The sequence below is a fragment of the Triturus cristatus genome, chromosome 5_2 (genome assembly GCF_964204655.1).
Source record: "Triturus cristatus chromosome 5_2, aTriCri1.1, whole genome shotgun sequence".
NCBI lineage: Eukaryota > Metazoa > Chordata > Amphibia > Caudata > Salamandridae > Triturus > Triturus cristatus.
In genome coordinates, this window is record NC_140588.1 from 458771333 (window position 1) to 458789670 (window position 18338).

The following is an 18338-nucleotide window of genomic DNA, read 5'->3' on the forward strand; positions in this document are numbered from 1 at the left end:
GAGTGTTTATGTGGGTGGGGTGTGTGTGACTCTGTGCATACATGTGTGAGTGGGTGATTCTATGGGTGCATGGTTTTAGGAGTGCATCTGTGATGGACTTTATGGTTGGGTGACTGTATGTATGGGTGTGTTAGTGATTGAATGTATATCTCAGTGGTACATGTGTGAGTAACTACATATGTGAAAGGCAGTATATATGTGTGTAAGAGTATATAAGTGGGTATATCTGAGAGTGTGTGATTGTGAGAGTGGCTGTATGGATGAGTGTGTGCTTGTATCAGTGATTGTATAAGAGCGTAAGAATGTGGTACTATTTTTATGAGTAAGTGAACTTGTGTGTGTATAACTGCATAGGTGAGTAAATGGGAGTGTGATTAATTATTTGCATGACTGAATAAGTGTGAGAGTACCTCTATGGATGATTGGTGGTGTGTGAGTGTCTATGTAGGTGCCAATTCCTAACTATAACACCCCTGAAACCTATGGTTTTTTCAGTGAATTTCAAAGGTTTTTTAAATGCTAATTCCTAACTACATCAGGCCTGAAACCTATGTTTTTTTCAGTGAATTTCAAAGGTTTTGTAAATGACAATTTTGAATGTATGAATTGTTATACTGATTTTTTTGATACTGATTTACTACATTTTTTAAACTATTTATTTTTAGATATATTTTTTTATTACATTATAATTATATTATACATTACAATACAAAATATACTTTCTCAGAATGAATTACTTTAGTTTAAATACTTGGCAAATAGGCAACAGACTTTTAAGTACAGTAGTTACAGTTGTTGCAATGGGCAACACAATTTCAAACACAAAGCAACATTGAGCTCAATGTTAATTTCTACTTAAATGCAATTAGTTACTTTATGGACTACTTTTCTAACCACAGGACTGGATCCTAGATTCAGTCCTTGTACATCTCCTGTAAACAGTTGAGTAAAAGCGCTTTGGTTACAGTAGTAATTTTTAAGGAATATTATTGAATTTTAAAAGTTGACACTTAGAAACTTTTTCCCATAGAATCACCAATGTTATCCTATGGCAGAAAATTCACTTAGCAGGTAAGTAGTATTATCGTGACTTTTTCTTACTTAGTGGTGGATCCTGGATCCAGCACTGGCCAACCTCCTGTAAACAGTTGAAAGAATGTGTTTAAGTCATACAGACAATTTTTTAGGAATATTTTTCGTTTGTGAAAATAGACACTTTAGAAACTTTTCTGGTGAAAACCACACAATGGATTCCTATGGAAGGAAATACAAGTTACTGGTAAGTACGCTTAGAATTACTTTTCAGGGTCAGTGCTGGGCTAAAAGATGAAGCACTGGTTTCTCTCCTGATAACAGGTGAGTAAATCGGAATTCGTAGTTCGGCTGATTTTAGAGGAATATTTGTACGTTTCAAAAATGGACACTGAAAATTTTCTGGTGAAAACCACACAATGGATTCCTATGGAAGGAAATACAAGTTACTGGTAAATATGCTTAAAATTACTTTTCAGGGTCAGTGCTGGGCTAAAAGATGCAGCCCTTGGTTCTCTCCTGATAACAGGTGAGTAAATCGGAATTCGTAGTTCGGCTGATTTTAGAGGAATATTTGTACGTTTCAAAAATGGACACTTTGAACATTTTCTGGTGAAAACCACACAATGGATTCCTATGGAAGGAAATGCAAGTTACTGGTAAGTACGCTTAGAATTACTTTTCAGGGTCAGTGCTGGGCTAAAAGATGAAGCAGTGGTTTCTCTCCTGATAACAGGTGAGTAAATCGGAATTCGTAGTTCGGCTGATTTTAGAGGAATATTTGTACGTTTCAAAAATGGACACTGAAAATTTTCTGGTGAAAACCACACAATGGATTCCTATGGAAGGAAATACAAGTTACTGGTAAGTACGCTTAGAATTACTTTTCAGGGTCAGTGCTGGGCTAAAAGATGCAGCCCTGGGTTCTCTCCTGATAACAGGTGAGTAAATCAGAATTCGTAGTTCGGCTGATTTTAGACGAATATTTGTACGTTTCATAAATGGACACTTAGAAAATTTTCTGCTGAAAACCACACAATGGATTCCTATGGAAGGAAATACAAGTTACTGGTAAGTACGCTTAGAATTACTTTTCAGGGTCAGTGCTGGGCTAAAAGATGCAGCCCTGCGTTCTCTCCTAATAACAGTTGAGTAAATCAGAATTCGGAGTTCGGCTGATTTTAGAGGAATATTTGTACGTTTCAAAAATGGACACTTAGAAAATTTTCTGGTGAAAACCACACACTGGATTCCTATGGAAGGAAATACAAGTTACTGGTAAGTACGCTTAGAATTACTTTTCAGGGTCAGTGCTGGGCTAAAAGATGCAGCACTTGCTTCTGTCCTGTTTACAGGTGAGTAAATCGGAATTCGTAGTTCGGCTGATTTTAGAGGAATATTTGTACAATGGTGAAGGAAGGGGGAGGGGCCTGAGGTGACCTGTGCAAACACGCCCTGTGGCACGTTTTAAGTTGGGGAATTAATTCTTCTTCAATCCTGTGGTCCCCTGGGGGCCAACTAGCCCACCAGGTACCTCCAGTATGCGCAAGGGAGCTGCATTGCAGAGAGGTATTCAGAGGCCACGCCCCTTTTTACAACACTCTGCAACACAGCTCCGTGGTGCTTACTGGAGGTACCTGGTGGGCTAGTTGGTCCCCAGGGACCCTCAGGATTGAAGAAGAATTAATTCCCCAACGAAGCGAGGGAGCCTGCGCTTTGTTTTTTTTTTCATTAGCGGGATGCGCGGACCCTGCGCGCATCCCGCGATTTAAAAAAAATAAAAAATAAATGTTTGGGCCTTGGGGGTCCTTGTGGGACCCCCTGAGCAGGCCCAGGGGTCAAGGTGTTTCTACCTTGCCCCCTTGTCGCGTTTTGTGTCTTTGTTTATGTGCTTTCTTGTGCCCGTCCATCATTTGTTTGTTGTAACGCTTTTCGCCCTAAGTGGGATGGGTATTCCCAGACGTGGGACCCGTGCTCACTACACCACTGGAGTCAAGCTATCCTGGCTGATGACGGCTGATAGCCAGAAACCGGTCCTAGGATGCTTGATTCCGGTCCAGGGAAGACATGGCTTGGCAGTTCGGGCTGGACTGTTCCCATGAGGCACAGGGTCAAGACTGATTTGCATATGGCCATGTCTAAACTGGGGTGGTGTAGTGGGCAAAAGAACGATGGATTTAACCCAGATCTCTTGACTGGGGGAGAATGTCTGCATTGTCAGCATTCCGTCCATCATTTGTTTGTTGTAACGCTTTTCGCCCTAAGTGGGATGGGTATTCCCAGACGTGGGACCCGTGCTCACTACACCACTGGAGTCAAGCTATCCTGGCTGATGACGGCTGATAGCCAGAAACCGGTCCTAGGATGCTTGATTCCGGTCCAGGGAAGACATGGCTTGGCAGTTCGGGCTGGACTGTTCCCATGAGGCACAGGGTCAAGACTGATTTGCATATGGCCATGTCTAAACTGGGGTGGTGTAGTGGGCAAAAGAACGATGGATTTAACCCAGATCTCTTGACTGGGGGAGAATGTCTGCATTGTCAGCATTCCGTCCATCATTTGCTTGTTGTAACGCTTTTCGCCCTAAGTGGGATGGGTATTCCCAGACGTGGGACCCGTGCTCACTACACCACTGGAGTCAAGCTATCCTGGCTGATGACGGCTGATAGCCAGAAACCGGTCCTAGGATGCTTGATTCCGGTCCAGGGAAGACATGGCTTGGCAGTTCGGGCTGGACTGTTCCCATGAGGCACAGGGTCAAGACTGATTTGCATATGGCCATGTCTAAACTGGGGTGGTGTAGTGGGCAAAAGAACGATGGATTTAACCCAGATCTCTTGACTGGGGGAGAATGTCTGCATTGTCAGCATTCCGTCCATCATTTGTTTGTTGTATCGGTTCTACCGAGGCACAAGATGGCTGCCAACACTTCCTGATTCAGAGTGTTGGCAGCCAATTAGCATTCAGCTCGTGCTCGGGAAGCTTCCGGGAAGGTGCGGGGAGGGTGCGCGGATCCTCCCCGGCCATAGATATCACTAACTTTTAACTCTAATTTTCTCAGGAACTACTGAACGGATTTACACCATTTAAGCAAAAGGCATGAGTCTGAACTGAGGACTACCTCTTTGCCAAATTTGGTGTAATTCCGTTAAGCAGTTCGGGCTGTAGCTGCGACAACAGATCCTATGGGAAATTGCATGGGGAAAACGCGTTTTGGGACCCCCCTTTTTTCTCGGCGCCTGCTTGACGAATCACCGTGAAACATTCAGGGTGGGAGCGGAGCGGAGCTGGGCAAAAGTTTGGAAAAATTTGCGAAGATTCGTCAATCGGCGCCAACGTTATTCCAAACAGAATGTTGCAGATTTCCAATGGAAAATAGGTCCTAACTATAACTATCTACTGGCGGCCGCCAGTAGATAATATATATATATATATATATATATCTATATATATGCAACTCAGCCAAGATGGCATGGCGCCGGGTGTAGTACCTGGTAAAGCAAACAGTAAGGAACTCAAAAAAGAGTCACACGCACTCGGGAATAATCAAGTATTAAGTTATTTAATTCATGCTGCTTGTAGCCCCTGCACGCGTTTCGGCGTCATGCATCGACAAGGTCATCAGCGGAAAAGCTTTGCAAGGGCTACAAGCACCATGAATTAAACATCTTTATACTTGATTACTCCCGAGTGCACATGACTCTTTTATGAGTTCCTTATTTTATATTTATTTATATATATTTTGAACAGGAGTTGGCAGAACAGGAGAATTTAGAGAGTTGGGCAAAGTTGCATAGCCTTTTAAACCTTGGTTGAAATTTGTACCTATTTCACCACAGCTTGCCATCGATGTTTTCAGCAATCTCCTCATCAAGGAAATCAACATAATGGCCCAAAGAAATGACAAAAAATAAAAAAAATAAAAACCGGCAACAGCAGAGATATTTTAATTTGATCAACAAACTAAAAAAGCAACGTGACATTATCATAACCAACTCCAATAAGGGAGGGAACATTGTTCTGCGGACAGCTGTAGCATATAAGGAGGAAGTCCAACGCCAATTAAAGGATAGCTATTGCTATATTAGGGCAAATAAGGAGGAATGGATTCTAGTTAAAATCAAAATGTAGGAACAACTAAAGGAGTGGCATAACAATGGACTTTTAACACAGGAGGAATACAATGTCCTACGTAATGACCACCCTAGGATGCACGTCCTACATGTAAACTCAAATATTCACAAGGACCACATTAAACCACTGGGAAGATCCATCGTTTCTGCCATAGGTGGATTACATGAAAATCTGTCTAAACATATTGATTATTTTTTGCAGCCCTATGTCCAGAGTCTACCATCTTTCATCAAGGACACTGACGATTTCTAAAAGTCATTTACAACATGCCATGGGAGGACAACATCATCTTGATGTCTTTAGATGTTTTATCCATAGATATGAGGATTCGACATAGTGATGCTTTAAGAGCTACAGAACACTATTTAAGCAATCGACAACTTGCATTGCACAAACATGCTCAGATGTTGATTAGGAGGATTAAGGAGTGTCTATTTAATATTTTTTTTCTATTTGACAACTGTATGTACCATCAGATACGGGGGACCACCATGGGCACCTGCTTCTCTCCCAGCTACGTGTGTTTACACATGGGCTGATGGGAGGAGCAGGTGCTCGGGGTTTAGCACTCCAAAGAATGGGAGCCAAAATTGTGGTCTGCTGGCATTATATTTATGATCTATTTGCTATTTGGAGGGGGTCAGAAAAAAGTGCTCAGAGCAAAGACTAATGTCAACAATCTGAAACGTCACTTCACAAGGGAAGTCAGAACACTTTTTAGATCTCAAGGTTTTTGTCTCTGAAGGCAAATTGGAGACCCAACTATACAGAAAGAGCACTGCGGGTAATTCACTCTTGCATGCATCCAGTTTCCATCCCAGACACCTCATTGCTAGCATCCCCTTAGGCAAATTAATATGCGCCAAAATAAATTGTAGTCTACCCCAACACATTGCATCTTGTCAAACTGACACAGTTCAGAGATTCAGGCAACGAGGCTATGATATGAAAATGAACCCAACTGCACCAGATAAAGTCAACAATCTAACCAGGGAACATATCCTGGTTAGCCAACTAAGAAAAACTGACACTGAGGGCATAGTGAGGTTAATAGCCACATATAGCAATAAGAAAAAAAACTGGAAAGGGCAGTCAGGAAAAACTGTCATGTAATTTGCTCTGACTCCATGATAGGGACATTAGTCCCAGATAAGCCTCAAATTACCCACTGAAGAGCCAGTTGAATGAGGAACAGTTTGATTAGAACCAGCCCGGAAATTTGCAGCACAGCCAGTTGGCTAATAGGTACCACTGCTTTCCATAAGTGTTCCAGGTGCAGAGTCGGTTCAATAGGAATTAACACAAAGGAGTATCTTTCCCCTTTTAACAAGACACTTATTCCTATTAAAGGTAATTTCAGCTGCAAGATTGATCATGCTGTAAATGATCTCATCTGTAGTCTCAATTTAAGATATGTAGGTAGCACGGTGCTGAAGGTACATAGACATATACTGCAACACATGACCGCCATCAAGAACAGCGACTTGACCTACCCAGTTGCCAGGCACTGTGCCAAAATCCATGAAAGCGATGACTCACAAATGCCGGTTTACATCATAGACTGTGTGCCATATAATAACAGAGGGGGTGACAGGATGAAAGCTTTAAAGAGGCTGGAAAGCATGTAAATTCTAAATCTGTATTCCAAACCCCCAAATGGACTGATTAATGAGGAAGATTTATTTAGCTTTCTGTAACCCAAACTTTGTAAATTTGAAATTTAAATGTTGTCCCAGATTAGCGAGTGGCACCTAAATAGTGGTCATGCTTCCCTAAGTGAGAGGAGAAGAAAACCCACAGAGTACTATTAACTCATAAAGCAGATGAGCATAGGACCATTATGGGTGTTCACAATATTTGTTTATCTTGAACGCACTTTTTGTTTATATTGTCTATTATTTCAGCTGGAAGCACAAAATTAACTGCTCTGTATTAGTAGAAGATTACACATCACATCATTATGAAGTTCTCACTGGTATAGTAATGTCATTACAAAAATAGTTTCAAGTATGTCTTTGAAAGCTTAATTAAGCACATTCCAGTGTCTTATTTCATTTCATTGCATTTTAGATACATAATTCTATTTGAATATTCATGTTTTTCGTGATGCAAAGTATTTTGTTTATGTCTGTGCTTGCCCACTAGTTATATTCCCTTTACAATGGTGCCACCGCGTTAGTGTGATCCAGGCTGTGGCTGCGACCGAAAAGCTTAACAGCAACAGTGAACAAAGGCAATAAATGAATAAGAGCTAACGCGCTAACCTTGGCTTTCTGGGCACCCTTGAAGTCACCACATACCTCGACAGCCGTGAGGGGAACGGCTCTCCTACCCGGAGCTTCAGGGCAGCCTGCTGCAGTGCCGTGAGGGGAACGGCGGTTCACGAGAAAACTACCATCCCCAGCATTCCCTCTCCCGGGCGCCTGCCTACAGCGTCATCAGGCTGCGCCGGGGAGGGTTAAAGGCTGGGACGAAGAGCCGCTGCGCGGGACGCGCTAACCTTGGCTTTCTGGGCACCCTTGAAGTCACCACATACCTCGACAGCCGTGAGGGGAACGGCTCTCCTACCCGGAGCTTCAGGGCAGCCTGCTGCAGTGCCGTGAGGGGAACGGCGGTTCACGAGAAAACTACCATCCCCAGCATTCCCTCTCCCGGGCGCCTGCCTACAGCGTCATCAGGCTGCGCCGGGGAGGGTTAAAGGCTGGGACGAAGAGCCGCTGCGCGGGACGCGCTAACCTTGGCTTTCTGGGCACCCTTGAAGTCACCACATACCTCGACAGCCGTGAGGGGAACGGCTCTCCTACCCGGAGCTTCAGGGCAGCCTGCTGCAGTGCCGTGAGGGGAACGGCGGTTCACGAGAAAACTACCATCCCCTCTCCCGGGCGCCTGCCTACAGCGTCATCAGGCTGCGCCGGGGAGGGTTAAAGGCTGGGACGAAGAGCCGCTGCACGGGACGCGCGCGGGCCGCGCTAACCTTGGCTTTCTGGGCACCCTTGAAGTCACCACATACCTCGACAGCCGTGAGGGGAACGGCTCTCCTACCCGGAGCTTCAGGGCAGCCTGCTGCAGTGCCGTGAGGGGAACGGCGGTTCACGAGAAAACTACCATCCCCAGCATTCCCTCTCCCGGGCGCCTGCCTACAGCGTCATCAGGCTGCGCCGGGGAGGGTTAAAGGCTGGGACGAAGAGCCGCTGCGCGGGACGCGCTAACCTTGGCTTTCTGGGCACCCTTGAAGTCACCACATACCTCGACAGCCGTGAGGGGAACGGCTCTCCTACCCGGAGCTTCAGGGCAGCCTGCTGCAGTGCCGTGAGGGGAACGGCGGTTCACGAGAAAACTACCATCCCCTCTCCCGGGCGCCTGCCTACAGCGTCATCAGGCTGCGCCGGGGAGGGTTAAAGGCTGGGACGAAGAGCCGCTGCGCGGGACGCGCTAACCTTGGCTTTCTGGGCACCCTTGAAGTCACCACATACCTCGACAGCCGTGAGGGGAACGGCTCTCCTACCCGGAGCTTCAGGGCAGCCTGCTGCAGTGCCGTGAGGGGAACGGCGGTTCACGAGAAAACTACCATCCCCAGCATTCCCTCTCCCGGGCGCCTGCCTACAGCGTCATCAGGCTGCGCCGGGGAGGGTTAAAGGCTGGGACGAAGAGCCGCTGCGCGGGACGCGCTAACCTTGGCTTTCTGGGCACCCTTGAAGTCACCACATACCTCGACAGCCGTGAGGGGAACGGCTCTCCTACCCGGAGCTTCAGGGCAGCCTGCTGCAGTGCCGTGAGGGGAACGGCGGTTCACGAGAAAACTACCATCCCCTCTCCCGGGCGCCTGCCTACAGCGTCATCAGGCTGCGCCGGGGAGGGTTAAAGGCTGGGACGAAGAGCCGCTGCACGGGACGCGCGCGGGCCGCGCCCGGGCGAAGCCCGGGCCAAGGGCGAGCCCGTCCTTGCCCGTCAAGGACCGATCAAGGCCGGGCTGGGCAACGTCCCTGACATCAGCTGTAGATCATCAAACTCGTAAGTGTTGCCGGTGGGCCCATGGTCATTTTACGCTTGTATGTTTCCCCTCATTAACGACGTGTAGGTATTTGTGCATCGTGGCCGTACCATCTGCCCTACTCTGCCCTGCTCACATCATCAGGATTCTAACTTTAGGTACTAACACAGTGGAAGGCGGACACTGAGACTGTATGAGACACTTAGTTGACGCACCTGGAAGTCTATTAATTCTCTGGTTGATTTGTGTGGGTAGTTGGAACAGAGTGGCCCATGTGAGATTAAACTTGTTTGGATTGGGCTTGAGCTCCCAGTTGTTGCGCCCATCTCAGACACTAGACCCACAAATCCCTTGATTCTCTATCGCCTTATTTACACTATGTAAGGGACGTCTATATTAAGTAGGAATAATATGAGTAAGATTAAAAATACTCCAATGGCAACTCGCTCAATCTCTAGGAAAAAGGCCCAGGCCAATATACCACTCCCTAGCATCACTGCCATAGACAGGATGCTACAAAGAACTATAGGAGTTGTGGCCAACGCAATTGAGAATACGGAAAGGCGCCTCTCACTACCCCCAAGCATACGCCCACGGATGCAACCAACTGAAGACTTAAATATCGATGCAAATAATTCTATTACTACTGCATACTCTCAGGACTCTATTCTCATGGCCTCTTTTGCCGGCTTCCCAGTAAGAGAGACAAACCAAATTATACTCTCCCAACAAACTTTCCCACCTGATTTTATAACCCAACAAACTTTCCCACCTGATTTTATAACCCAGGAAAGCAGGCTGTCAGTATCACCAAACATCCAAACAAATACAGAATCTCCATCACTCATCAACATCTCAGAAGGCGAAGTGGGGACGAATGACTGTATTATTAATGATGATATCAACATACCTGACACAGTCATCCCATGTAACCCTTCGAGGGAGAAAGGGTGTACAGACAAACTGGAACCCAAAAGAAAGGCGAAGGCTGTCAACAAACCAAGGGCAAAATCAAAAAATACAAGGCTCAAACATGGATTAGGGCAGGGCAGAAATAGTACCTCTGCGCCAAGAACATCCAATAAGGCAGTACAACTTATAATACACACAGATCAATTACAGAAAGTACCAACTCTGGGAAACACACGCCAAGAAACTGTTGCCAGCATCCCTTGTAATCAGGAAAGTCCTAACAACCTTTGTATGAAGAATTTAATGCCTGGAATGGAACAGTTAATGAAGTCACTCATGCTCCCCGTTATTGAAAGGATAAAAACAATAGGGGAAAGGCTGGAGAAGATCGAACAGCAAAACAATGAAATTATGACGATACTTGTTAAGTTTTCTTCATCACAGAACCAAAATAATGCCAATGACAAACGGATCAATGAGGAAATCCCGTCAGACGTGATGGACACTAGTAAATATAAGCAATTAGCTCCGCAAGTTACACTATCAAATAATGGCAATGAGATACCGCAAATAGCTCCCCAAAAAAGTTTGGTCGGAGCAATTGAGGTACAACCCCATTCCGGGGCACAGGCTGGAATAGTTGGCACAGAGCACACTATTGGGAAAGACGGGATCTGTATCAACAGTAATACCAGTAATAGAAATATCACTGAGGAACAATCTGAGAGATTGAGGTTAATTAGTAAGAACGCATGTATTGACCTGCCACCAGAATCGTACCCTTTCACAGCAGTCATGATAGGAGTACCCACTTTAAGAGAGGGCAAGTTGGAGAATTATATTGAATTAAAAAATAAGGTAAGCCATTGGCTATCCCAACATAGACCTATTCCCCCATATCTAAATGGCCAAATACTTAATGTCAGGAGACTGAACTGGGTGGGCAAGAGACAAAAGGATTATGAAGGAGACTGCATTATTGTAAATTTTAAAGACAGACGCTTGGCAGGTTATATTAGTGGGTGGAGGGAGCATGGTTTGGAAAGTAGAATTCAAATAGTGGATCTCACCTATTTTTACCCACCCTCCCAGCACCCCCAAAGTAACTTGCCATGGAACTTTACTCAAGAAAATAGGCACTTCGATCATTATGACAATCGTCACATGGTTCGATGTCACCCCCGTTTTGCACCCTTATACGAGGATAGACACCCTAACTATATTGACTACTACGACAGGCAATCCAGGATACCCATTTATAACCGCTTTGACGCCCTCAACTCTCAAGGCTTAGAGGGCGTGGATTGACCGTTTGTAGAGATTTTGATACCATCAACTATCAACCCATTTGAATTAAAAAGCAGCGTAACAACTAAAGAGCACACTCCTGTAATTCTGAGCCTAGTAGACGAGTGGCAAACTGTCAACCCACTTGAACCAAAAAACAGTGTAATAAACAAAGAGCAGACCCCTGCAACCCTGAGTTTAGCAGACGAGTGGCCAGTCAGCCCTAACTCATTTTTTGTAAATACCTTTGGGAACCAGGGTAAGACTAATGTAAATCCAGAGCAGTTGGTGGTCTTTAGCGAACCATTGACCACTAAAAAACCACTTACAGCCTTGCCCTCTTTTAAGAGTAATCTTATAAAACCCCCAAAATTAGGTCAGAATAAAGCATATGACCTAAAAATACTTAGCTGGAACGTCGCAGGCCTTGAACCCAGATTAAAAAATAACGACTGGGTGGAGTTAATTACAAGGTACGACATAATTATGTTCCAAGAAACTTGGGCACCACATAATCTGCATATTGATGGGTTTCATTGTTATAACACCCCAGCGCATAAATCGCTACATGGTCGGGCTGTTGGTGGGTTGTTCGTTGGCCTCAGTATAATGGCCGGGGGAAACCACAGGGCCATTAAGACTGATAATGTCAACATACAGGCTATTGAGTATAAGCAAAAAAAAAATCCTTTTGTTCTGATAAATTTTTACAATAATGATTTTTTATCAGTTCCAAACAAGAATTTTACAGCACTGTCTGATTTCATTTCCAAGTTAGTAGATAGTCAGGGAGAAATCGGTGGGCCTGAAATTGTCGTGGCTGGGGATTTTAACGCGCAGCTCCCAATAATTTCATCGGCGCAACAGCAAAATGGATATCTTGCTAATCAAAGGGGTCGGGAATTGAGAGCTCTCCTAGATGATCATATTCTTAGTAACACAAAGGATCATGGACCAAAATTAACGCAGGATCAGGTACCTACACATAGAGGACCAGCTAGTACCTCCACTATTGATTTTATTTTTGTTTCCCCTGGTATGGCTGATTGCATAGTAGAAACTGATACGGTGGATACTGACTTTGGGGATCATAACCCCGTAACTGTAACACTTAAATTAGCCCCCAAACCGGTTTATAGATCGATGCAGGGAGCAAAGGATCTAAGCGTATCCACTGATAAATTGCGGCTAAAATGGAGAGGCATAGATAGAGCAAAAATTATGGCATCTTTGTTAGGGGATAATCAGCAGAGCATAGATCTCTGCCTAGACCAAACAACTGGTGGCCAGCTAATCATAACACATTTTAGCAAAATATGTGCCTCAGTCAGGTCTTTGCTGACGGTCCAGGCCCCTCAGAGCCCTAAAGACCCCAGGTGGTTTGATCATAGTTGCTCAACTGCAAATAGGAACCTACGTAAGACTCTCATAGAAATTCCTAGAGTCAGGGCAAAAGTTAGTGAAGCAAGGAAGATTTATAAATTAGCCCTAGAGAAAAGGAAATCTATGCTCCTGGGCGAACGCTGGGAAGCCCTGGCTCTGACCGCAGGAAGTAAATTGAGCAATCTATTTTGGCCAGCAGTAAAAGAACTTCGGAATATGGGCCAACAACTTACACCAATCAGCTGTACTATCTCTGCTAGTTCCTGGGAACTACATTTTGCAAAAATGTATGCTGCCCCGGGAAAAGACCCACTTATCAATATTCCTGAAATACCTGTTAATTTAAAAATAACCGAAGGAGAAGTAGAGGAGGCAATTGCACAGAGCCTTGGTAACAAGGCCCCCGGCCCAGATGGTCTCCCAATAGATCTTATTAAATGGCAACCTGATCTCTGGGCACCCATACTAGTGAATGTTTTTAACAGTCTTCCTGAATCCCCAATGCCTGAAACATGGAGTACTAGTATAATAGTCCCAATTTATAAGAAAGGGGATAGGTCGGATCCTGTAAACTACAGACCAATCTCATTGTTAGATAACACACTGAAGATATTAGGTCGTGTCATCTACAATAGATTGATTACATGGTCAGAGGAAACTGGGATATTATCCCCCTGCCAACTAGGATTCAGATCAAGGGTCGGCACAGTGGAACAATGCCTCAACCTCAAACTAATTATTGATAAATATAATATTGCCCGCTCTGTCCCTATTTATTTAGCTTTTATGGATTTGTCATCCGCCTTTGATTTGGTTAATCGGTCTAAACTCTGGACTATTTTATTAGAGTATGGGATGGACACGACCCTGGTCCACTTTTTAGCTTTTTTACATACGGACCTAAAATCTAGAGTGAGAATAGGCGTAGGCGGGGAATTGTCTGGACCCATTGAAATTGGAAGAGGAGTTAGACAGGGGTGCGTTTTAGCACCCCTGCTTTTTATTATTTATATAAACAGGCTTAGTAACTACCTTGCAAAGTCCAAACCAGACGTACCCCTAATAAATGGCAAAGCAATACCTACTCTTCTGTACGCAGACGATGCGGTGCTAATGGGCCGCACACCGAACTCGCTCCGTTCTCTGGTTCTTAATTTTACTGTATTTATGGATAATTTGGACTTAAGAGTCAATTTTAAAAAATCTTTCATAATGGCATGTGGGCCAGGGAAACGGCGACTGAGCCCCATACAAGTCGGGGGAGAAAAACTTATCGCAACCAATACTTTCCCGTATTTGGGTGTGACCTTTGCTGCGAATGGCTCGTGGTCTGGGCATTTGGCCCAGGCCACGAGCAAATTCTCAAAGGCCGCAAACTCAATTTTAAGCATCCCGAAACCTAAGAGGTCGGGAGTAACAAAGGCAATTGCTAAGATCTTCAAACTCCAATGTGTGCCAGTGGCAACTTATGGAGCTGAAGTCTGGGGCATCGGGAACAGCATCTCCATCCAGCGGGTAGAGAACCGGTTTTGCAGGAGATTATTAAATGTGCCAATTTTCACATCCAATCTCATCACACATAATGAATTAGATTTCAATTTTATCTCAGATTTTGTTAGTTCACGACCAGTACTATTTTGGCACTCGGTCTGGACAAACAAATCCGCGCTACTCACACAAGAGATAATAACTGATTGTTTAAATTGTGATAGGGGGCTGAAGATCCCGTGGATATCTTACATAAACACAAACCTGCGAGAAATAGGCATGGATAATATTTTTATTAACCCTACACATGCCAGTAAAATTAAAAAATCTGAATTAAAAGAGGCACTAAGCGCACTGTTCTGCCAAAAAAGACTTAGGAGGGAAAAAGAGAAACCAACAGTTATAAGGTATATGGAAATAGCAGCCACCAGAAATCCCTTCCCATTATATCTTACTATACAATTGACAAACTGGGAAAGAAGTCTTCTATGTCGCCTGAGGGCTGGGACTATTAGGTATCTTTTAAATTTCCCTTTGGGGTACCAAGAAACTGCACTTATGACGAGCTGTCCCTGTAATGGGCAAAGTAAACAAAGCGATTTGCACTTCTTTTTTCTCTGTAATTTTTACTTAATGTATACAAAGCGGTTCTTAATCCCTTATTTTAAAAAATTTAGACCAATTAGTTTAACCAAATCTTATGAGGTATTGTTAGCACTTGGAAACGAGGAAATAATCTTCCGTGTTTGTAGTTTTTTAAAAACAGCTGTCTATGCGCGCAGAACTATGGAAATGTAAATAATGATGTATTTTAACTCATATGTATTATTGGGGAATTTGTTTTTTCTTTGATGTGAATATATGATGTGCTTTTATGAATTGTTATAATTCGAATAAAGATTCTTTGAATTGAATTGAATTGAATAAGAGCATAAAGTGCAGTCTGTTGTCAATTTAACGTGAGGAAGCGCATATGCTGGAATTGATCAAAAGCAAAATGAACAGATGATGTATTCTGTCCATCATTTGTTCTTTTTGCATTTGTTGCCCTAAGTGGGAATGGTATGCCCAGACGTGGGACCCGTGCTCATCATGCCACTGGAGTCAAGCTATCCTGGCTGATAAGAGGTGATACCCCATAACTGGTCCCAGTATGCTTGTTTCTGGTCCGGGGAAGAACTGGCATGGCCGTTCAGGCTGAGCGGTTCCCATGGGGAGTAGGGTCGAGACTGATTTGCATTTGGCTGTGTACAAACTGGAATGATGTGGTGAGTAAAAAAACAATGAATATAGGCCCAGATCTCAATACTGGGGTGAGTGTTTGACATTGTTTAGCATTCTATCCATCATTTGTTCTTTTTGCATTTGTCGCCCTAAGTGGGACGGGTATGCCCAGACGTGTGTCCCGTGCTCACAATGCCACTGGAGTCAAGCTATCCTGGCTGATAAGAGGTGATACCCCATAACTGGTCCCAGTATGCTTGTTTCTGGTCCGGGGAAGAACTGGCATGGCCGTTCAGGTTGGGCGGTTCCCATGGGGAGTAGGGTCGAGACTGATTTGCATTTGGCTGTGTACAAACTGGAATGATGTGGTGAGTAAAAAAACAATGAATATAGGCCCAGATCTCAATACTGGGGTGAGTGTTTGACATTGTTTAGCATTCTATCCATCATTTGTTCTTTTTGCATTTGTCGCCCTAAGTGGGACGGGTATGCCCAGACGTGGGTCCCGTGCTCACAATGCCACTGGAGTCAAGCTATCCTGGCTGATAAGAGGTGATACCCCATAACTGGTCCCAGTATGCTTGTTTCTGGTCCGGGGAAGAACTGGCATGGCCGTTCAGGCTGGGCGGTTCCCATGGGGAGTAGGGTCGAGACTGATTTGCATTTGGCTGTGTACAAACTGGAATGATGTGGTGAGTAAAAAAACAATGAATATAGGCCCAGATCTCAATACTGGGGTGAGTGTTTGACATTGTTTAGCATTCTATCCATCATTTGTTCTTTTTGCATTTGTCGCCCTAAGTGGGACGGGTATGCCCAGACGTGGGTCCCGTGCTCACAATGCCACTGGAGTCAAGCTATCCTGGCTGAAGAGGGGTGATACCCCAAAAACGATTCCCGGAGGCTTGTTTCCGATCCTGGGAGGAAGCTGGCCTGGCAGTTCAGGCTTGACTGTTCCCATGGGGAGCAGGGTCGAGATTGATTTGCAGGTGGCTAAGCATAAACTGGAATGGCATGGTGAGCAGAAAACTGATGGATTAAGATCCAGATTTCTATGCTGGGGGTGAGTGTTTGACATTATTCAGCATCCATCCATCATTTGTTCTATTTGCACCTTGAACTCAAAAGCTTCAAAATAAGGTTCATGTAGCTAACAAAAATGGGAATGTACCAATGCCCAAAAAGACACTGAGGGCATAGAGATCAGGCAAAAGACATGATCAAAGGCCATATCCTATACACAGATCCTAATGCACATAACTGAAAGCCATGCACAATGGATCCAAGCAGAGCCCACTGTGCTCAGCAAGTTTTGAAGTTATGATAGCCGAGTGTGGGATGTGCCCAAAGTGATTCACCAGTGTATAGTTAAGGAGGTACACAATTAGATATGAAAATCTGTATTATCAACTGAGAAATGGCTTTACCACTGATAACTACCTCAACATCCCTTGACCTTTAGCCTTATAGAATCTCTTTTAGAAAACAACATAATGGTTTAAAGAAAAAAGATTTTTAAAAAGTTTCAATTGGAAGGTACTGGTTCAAGAGAGTGCGAGACATGGGGTCCTCCTGGGACCCTGAATCTTCCTTGGTGGCATTTATGAAGTTTTAATCTGACTATAGGCAAATCCATCATTTGCTCTTCCTAGTCGCTTTGTATCCAACAGGACACAGAGAGCTAACATAGAAGGAAACATAGAAGGAAAAATTGGGGAAGGAGTGAACTCAACCAGCAATAATCTGAGTTTAGGAGGGTGGGATGAATGGCATGACAGGGTATAGACTTGTGATGTTGCAAAACTCAAGTCCAAGTCTAAAAATATTCCATGGGTACCTCAGAGACTTTGAGCATAAAGTATTTGTAATGATTCCCTCATTCCTTGACTAGATCAAAGGCCACTAATTTGTCAATAGAATTTCCTAAGTCTTCTTGTTGTCAACACATTGGCTTAATACTGCAGCTATATTTCTAGGATGAAAGGATGATTATAGTTTGTTCAGACAGAATTTCATCGTAAATATATTGTGATACCCAAATATTGCGTCTTAAATTTCATGAGTCAAAAATATCATGACTCAGAATAGAGCAGGTAAGATTATTTAAATATCGTTGTTAAAAATATCATTGTGTTTTATATTGTTGTAATATGAAAAGATGTTTTTAGTGTAGGTTGTGTTTTTTTTCATTTTGATATATTGTATTTGTTTTTAAATAGTTTGTATTTTTGGTAAAATAATTTTAGGAGCTGGATGTTGACTTAATAGAGGAATACGGTGGGGAGTAATTTAAAAGCCCCTCCTCAATTCCTGTGTGAGTAATTTAACCATTTAGGGCCTTATGTAGGTAAATTACATTTACCACTTCATAAATACCGAATGTTACCGATTCGGTATTTATGAATCGGTAAATGTAATGTAGGAAAAAAAATACCGAATCGGTAAGTGTCGGTATTTTAGAGTCGGTATTTACCGATTCGGTAATGGCAACCTGTATCTCATTGATTCCTATGGGCCAGGAAGCCCATAGGAATCAATAGGAAGCCAGTTACCATTACCGAATCGGTAAATACCGAATCGGTAATGGGGGGAGCTTAATCAAGGGTGGCAGGGTGTCACATTGACACCCTGTTGCACCCCTGATTTCTGCATGTGTGCACATGTGGTACACATACATGCCCTGAGGGCATGTGTGTCTGCCACATTGCACACATCTAAGGGCTAAAAAATGCATTTACTGAGTCATTTGTCATTTACTACCAACTTACAGTTGGTGGTAAATAACGACTCCTCACACCCACCACACACTCCCCCTACATCTCATTTCTGTATTCGGTATTTACCGAATCGGTAAAATTACCGATTCGGTAATTTTACCGATTCGGTA